At 46.0% G+C, this 6863-nt stretch overlaps 1 long non-coding RNA gene across 1 annotated transcript in view; it reads left to right on the top strand.

Moving 5' to 3' along the window:
• The first annotated feature begins 1096 nt into the window (after nucleotides 1-1096).
• The window catches only part of LOC115354333 (uncharacterized), a 9034-nt gene continuing 3267 nt past the window's right edge, over nucleotides 1097-6863 (top strand). Inside the window, exon 1 of the long non-coding RNA XR_003927769.1 lies at nucleotides 1097-1548. This is a non-coding gene — a long non-coding RNA (uncharacterized LOC115354333). The remainder of the gene's footprint in view (nucleotides 1549-6863) is intronic.

Consider the following 6863-nt stretch of genomic DNA (forward strand, 5'->3'; position numbering starts at 1 on the left):
TCCTTGTCTCCTCTCTCCTTGTCTCCGCTCTCCTTGTCTCTTCGCCTCCTTGTCTCCTCTCTCCTCATTCCCTCTCTCCTCGTCTCCTTTCTCCTCATCTCTTCTCTCCTTGTCTCCTCATCTCCTCTCTCTTTGTCCCCTCTCTCCTCACCTCCTCTCAGATTATTTCATAATCCCAGTGGAAAATCTCTAAAATCTCACCTGGATCAAACTCTGACCTGGAACGATCAGCTGACAGGCAGGAGCACGTCTCCTCGTCTCTCCTTGTCCCCTTTTTAGAGATTTTAGAGATTTTCCACTGGGATTATGAAATAATCTGAGAGGAGGTGAGGAGAGGAGGCAAGGAGAGGAGGTGAGTGTCTGTGTGTGTGTGTGTGTGTGTGTGTGTGTGTGTGTGTGTGTGTGTGTGTGTGTGCGTGCGCGCGCCGCCGGGGGGCGCTGCTGGACAACAACACACTGCTGCTCATATTATGGGATGCTTCCTGCGTCAGGCTCGCGCAGGTACAGCCACAGAAACGGAAGTAAGGAGACTGGGCCTTCAGAATAAAAGGTTGGAGTGGGTCTGGTCATTTAAAGAATAAAAGGAGGCTGGAAGATTAACACACTGCCTGTCTGTCTCTCTTTCTGCCTGTCTGCCTGCCTGCCTGCCTGCCTGCCTAACTGTCTGCCTGCCTGTCTGTCTGTGTGTCTGCCTGCCTGTCTGTCTGTCTGTATGACGGTGCTTTTCTTTTCCCGTGTCTTTTACAGTACTCCTTTCATTTATTTATTTATTTATTTTTTAACCAAAGTGCATAATAATAATAATAATAATAATAATAATTATTATTATTATTATTATTATTATTATTATTGCAATTATTATTATTGTAATTATTGTTGTGAGATTTGGATAATTCATTCTGGCTGTGTTTGTTTTGGAAAATATTAACTTTTATTGAATTTTTTTTTTTTTTTTTTTTTAAATAACTGGCGTTTTAGTTTATTCTTTATTTTTTATTTATTTGTTTGTTTGTTTGTTTATTGTTTGACCGGTTTTACTTCGCAGTTGTTTAACCGGAAGTTGTGCTCCTCCAATCAGCCAAACCGGCTTTATTTCGAAAGCAGAGGCCGGAAGTGTGTGTTTTGCGGTTGCGTGGTGTTGACGGGGCTGCGGACTGACGGGACGCCCCTCGGCTCGGAGCTCCGGACGGTCCTGCCAGCTGAAGCCGCAGCAGGTCTTCTGTCAGCGGGGAGCCGCAGAGAGGCTGACCCGGTCCAGAGTGAACCCTCGGCCCGGCTCCCGGCCCGGCACGGCTCGGCTCGGCTCGACCCGGCTCGGCTCGGCTCGGCTCGGCTCTCTGACAGCATGACGGCAGCAGCAGGAGGCTTCAGCGGCGTCTCTCTGCTCTCAGCTCCGTAGTTTGTCACTCGGTTCCCGGTCGGATCCGGATCAGCATGTCGGCGGAGGGAAACACGATCCGGAGCCGGATCAAAAACCTGCTGCGCTCCCCGTCCATCAAGCTGAGGAGGAGCAAACCTGGCAACCACAAAGAAAACCTCGCGCACAAGGTGGGTGGCGCGCACGGACACGCACGCAAGCACACTGCGCGCACGCGCGCACACACACACACACACACACACTCCGGTCAGTCAGGGGCGATAATCAATAACAAGACCGGATCAATGAGGATGCAATCACCTGTCTGACGTTATGTAGACATGCACACGCATGCACGCGCATGGACGCACACCTGGCAGCAGATGCAGCACGTTCACGTGCACCGAGGCCAGTAACAGGAAACCATCCCTGATGGACATTCCTCTGATATCCTATAATATTCTTATAATATTCTTATAATATTCTTACAGAGCCCAGCGGGCTGCGTGCGGCGCTCTGTGAGTCCACAACGACCTGAATCCGGTTAGAGCTGAGTTATTATCTCCAGCTGGTCCCTCTGAGGTGGATCAGCGTGTCTTCTATAATATCTTATAATACGCTTATGATATTCTTATGATATTCTTATGATATTCTTATAATATTCCCGGAGAAACTTGTGTTGTCTGTGTTATTTCAGGGTTGGCGTGTTCACAGGCTGGAGACACTGTTAGTGAAGCCTGCTGTTATGTATTAACACACACACACACACACACACACACACACAGCTTACTGCTTTCATTGTGCTAAGCTGGCATTTTGCACACACGCACACACACACACACACACACACACACACACACACACACACACTCCTGCAGGCTCAGCTGCTGGAGCCTCATGTTGAGTGCTGTGTTCTCCTGTGTTCTCCTGTGTTCTCCTGTGTTCTCCTGGCTTTAAACAAGGAATCAGTAAAGATTTCATACGTTCTATTTATTTCTACATGACATGTCTGTGTTCTCTGTACTACAGTAAAATGATAGTTTTCTGTTGTTTGCTGTTACCTGCAGGTCATCATATATTACCATGTTACTCGTGCACACACACAGAGTACACACAGAGTACACACAGAGTACACACAGTGTGGAGCGGCTCACAGGAAGACCTGCTTCAGATCAGTTTCCAGATCAGTTACAAACCTGGTCCAGTTTTTCTGGTTGTGCCGCCTCTGGTCCTGCGGCGGAGTCGCGGCGTGTCCCAGCCCGGGTCGTGGACATGTAGGGTTTTTTTTGTCAGGACAGAACTGATGTGAGACAGTGATGATGAACGTGTTTGGCAGAACTCTCCCTGATGTGAAGTGTTTGGTTGTTTTTTATTTGTGAGAGAAAGTAAAAAAACTCAGTTTCCCATCATCCCTCGTGTTACTCGTGCTTCCTCATGATTTGACGTCACCATAGCAACGCCCCATTTGATGGGGTCAGCAGAGAGCTCTTCATATCTGAGCTGTGGACGCTGTTGGAGGGGTTAGGGGCGGGGCTTTATTGTGAAGCCCCTCCCCTCCTTCACTTGCCCCGCCTCCACACTCTTCACCTGACCCTTGACCCCGGGGGTGCGTTTGGTTTATACCTCAGAGTGAAACACAGCAGCACCTCTCGTCTCTTCTCTGCATCTCTGCGTCACATTTTGAGAATTCAAACTGAATTTTACTCTGATGGTTAAATTCAACTAAAAATCAACATCAGCTCAGTTCAGCTGACCCTGCACTTTCTACACAATGCCGATATCAAGGTATTTGCTCAGAGTTTGATTTTGTTGTCGTTGTTGTTGTATAGAGAGAGTGCAGGGGGCGGGGCATCAGGGAAAACGCTGTCTTCCCATTGGGTGACAAGAAATCAGTTAAAATCTGGAGCTGAAGTGTGTGTCCAAATCTTCTAACAGGTAGTTGAAACCGTTGAAGGGTCAGAGGTCGCAGGTCGGATCCCCGTTCAGAGCTCCGTTTGTTTCAGCTCCCGTCTCGTTACGCAACGTCGTCTCGTCCAGCTCTGATCTCTGCAGAGACAATAACAGTCAGCTCCTTAACGAGGACTCAGCTGTGTGTGTGTGTGTGTGTGTGTGTGTGTGTGTGTGTGTGTGTGTGTGTGTGTGTGTGTGTGTGTGTACGTGTGCGTGTGCGTGTGTGTGTGTGCATGGGGCTTGCTAAAAGTGGAGCTGATGCAGATGTAAACACAAGTCTAATGCAGTGTGTGTGTGCCAGCAGTGTGTGTGTGTGTGTGTGTGTGTGTTACATAAGGCAGGGTTCCACCAAGGTTCTCTTCCTATTGAGACTAGAGGTAACGATTTACTTCATTTTCTTCTCTGTGAAATTTTATTTTTCTTGTATTTCTAGTATTTTTGGTGTGTGTGTATGTTTTGTGAAAAAGCCTGCAGTGTGTACAGTGCGTACAGTGTGTGCAGTGCGTACAGTGTGTGCAGTGTGTGCAGTGTGTACAGTGTGTACAGTGTGTACAGTGTGTACAGTGTGTACAGTGTGTACAGTGTGTACAGTGTGTGCAGTGCGTGCAGTGCGTACAGTGCGTGCAGTGCGTGCAGTGTGTGCAGTGTGTACAGTGTGTACAGTGTGTACAGTGTGTACAGTGTGTGCAGTGTGTGCAGTGTGTACAGTGTGTGCAGTGTGTGCAGTGCGTGCAGTGTGTACAGTGTGTGCAGTGTGTGCAGTGTGTGCAGTGTGTGTACAGTGTGTGCAGTGTGTGCAGTGTGTGCAGTGTGTACAGTGTGTACAGTGTGTACAGTGTGTACAGTGTGTGCAGTGTGTGCAGTGTGTACAGTGTGTGCAGTGTGTGCAGTGCGTGCAGTGTGTACAGTGTGTGCAGTGTGTGCAGTGTGTGCAGTGTGTGTACAGTGTGTGCAGTGTGTGCAGTGTGTGCAGCTGTCAGTCATCACTTACGCTGATGATGACCTGCTTCAGGTTGATGAGTCCGGCTGCGGGAGGCGGGACGTCCTGCAGCTCAGGGGTCTGCTGCTCTCATTAACCGACAGCTGGCCAATCGTAGACGAGGTGACATCATGTCCAGATTCAATTCAAGTCAGACAACTTTATTAATCTCTCTGGAGCAGCTTGTGAATAAAGTACATAAAGAAAACACAGTGACACACAGACAACAATCAGTTTTGCATCAGAGCTAAAGTATGAAATAAAGTGCAAAAAGAGCGTGATGCAGACTGATAAATACAGAGACGGAATAAAAACAAATCTGATAAACAGGCAGAAGGATCAGTCTGGTAACAAGATAAAAGTCCATAAAGAGAGATATGAAAATGGGATAAATGATTTTGAGTACATTTTAGTTTGACAGGCAGGTAGAACTTAACGACGTCTTGATGGCAGCAGAGAAAATTCACTAAAGAGAGCAGAAGAAGCTAAAATGCTGTGAACCATGAACCCAATTCAGTTCAACACAGATTTCTATGTGATTTAATATCGATTTTCGATCATTCAGCTGTCATGTGTTCTGAAGATTGTTCCATGACCACGGCGCAAAATAAGAGAAAGCTGCTCTACCAAGTTCCGTGCAGATCCTGGGTACCTGGTAGAGCCGCCTTCTGCTGGAACGAGAGTTATAACAGCTGTTTGTGAGTGATAGCAGATTACATAAATATGAAGGGAGTTTACCCAGCATGGCTTTGTACATAAAGATATACCAGTGCTGCTTTCTCCTCAGGCTTAATGAAGGCCAGGAAACCAGATCATAAAGTACACAGTGATGGGTGTGGGACAGTGAGTTGGATATAAAACGTAGAGCGCTGTGATACACAGAGTACTAGGCATTTAGACTCAGATTTAGTTCAGGATATTTCTGATACAACACCTGTTTTGCTGTCGACACATAGAGCTTCAGCTTTTCATGACCAGTTCAGGTTTTTTTTTTTTTTTTTTTTTTTGGTCGGCCGGGCTTCCGTAGGCCGCTGGTTCAGCAGAAAACATCATGACAGCATTTATCAAAAATCCTTCCACATTTACTGGAAAAAGCACAGCTTCAAAGCTCGCTCCTGGGATTCTCAGAATCGATATGGGAGCTTTCAAAGACACACACACACGCACGCACACACACACGCGCACACACACACACACACACACACACACACACACACACACACACACACAGAGGTCAGAGGTCAGTCTGTCTGGATGTTCCTACCTGCGGCGACTGTCTGCCAGTGAACTCAGCCTCGTTGTCCCAGAGCGAGCTGATCTGAGGTCAGCTGAGAGCACAGACGCCTCAGGCCTGTTTCTGTGTACTTGTACTGCAGTATGTGCAGTAGAGCCTGCAGTACTGCTGTCCACAGGGAGCGCAGAGTGAGAGTGGGCCCGTTCAGCCTCGGGCCTGCAGCTCGTCTCTGCTCACACACTCTGAGTTATACACTGTGGACAGCAGTACTACTACTAACAGACGCAGTGAGGGTGGTGGGCGCAGTACTACTGAAAGCAGTAACAGTAGTAACAGTAGTAGCAATAGTAGCAGTAGTAGGAACAGTACTAACAGTAACAGTAGTGGTAACAGCAGTAGCAGTAAGAGTAGTAGTAGTAACAGTGGTAGTATTAGTAGTAATACCAGTAATGTTAGTAGTAGGAGTTGTAGTACTAGCAGCAGTAGCAGCAGTAGCAGTAATGTTATTAGGATTAGTAGTAGTTACAGTTGTTGTAGGAGGCTAATCGTGATGGTAGCAGTAACAGTAGTAGTAACAGTATTATTATTGGAAGTAGTAGTAGTAGTTACAGTAATGTTAGTAGTTCAAGTAACAGTAGTAGTAGTAGTAGCAATAGAGGTTGTAACAGTAGGGGAGACTGGGGTAAGATGAGCCATTTTTCATATTTAGGATCACTACATCAAGGCAATCATAGTTTTGTCGCTAACTAACATATCTGCATATATTTCAGGATGTTGTGCATCTCTTCAAACAAACAGAATGAGTGTAAACATAACTGTTTCCATAATATAGCCTGTCCAAAAAAAGTGGTCTCGTGGCACAACTTACCCCGTGTATGGGGTAAGTTGAGCATAGGAGCGGGGTAAGTTGAGCCGTATCCCTACTCCCCCTCCACCTTCCTCCCCACATCCATCCCACCCCTCCCTCACCTTCTCCCTCCCTAAATAACAGTCACTTCTTCACATTCATGTGTATTTTTATTTATTAAACACAATCCAACAGGTACAATAAACAGCTGTTTTAACATGCCTTAAAGTGCGCTTTGGAAGAGAACATTAACAGCTGTGTTTTTGGAAAGAAAACACTAGAACACTAGTTTCTTGGTTTCCTTGCTGACAGTAAGGTCAGTTATGAACATATGAGCGTAACACATTTGAACACTGAACCAAAATACACTTACTTCATACACTTAATATGTAATTAATATTTATTTTATTTTTATTTTTAATTAATTAATTAAATTATTTATTTATTTTTTTATTCATTCATTCATTCATTCATTCATTCAATATTTCATATTTAT

Source organism: Myripristis murdjan, chromosome 22 (assembly GCF_902150065.1).
Source record: "Myripristis murdjan chromosome 22, fMyrMur1.1, whole genome shotgun sequence".
Taxonomy (NCBI): Eukaryota; Metazoa; Chordata; class Actinopteri; order Holocentriformes; family Holocentridae; genus Myripristis; species Myripristis murdjan.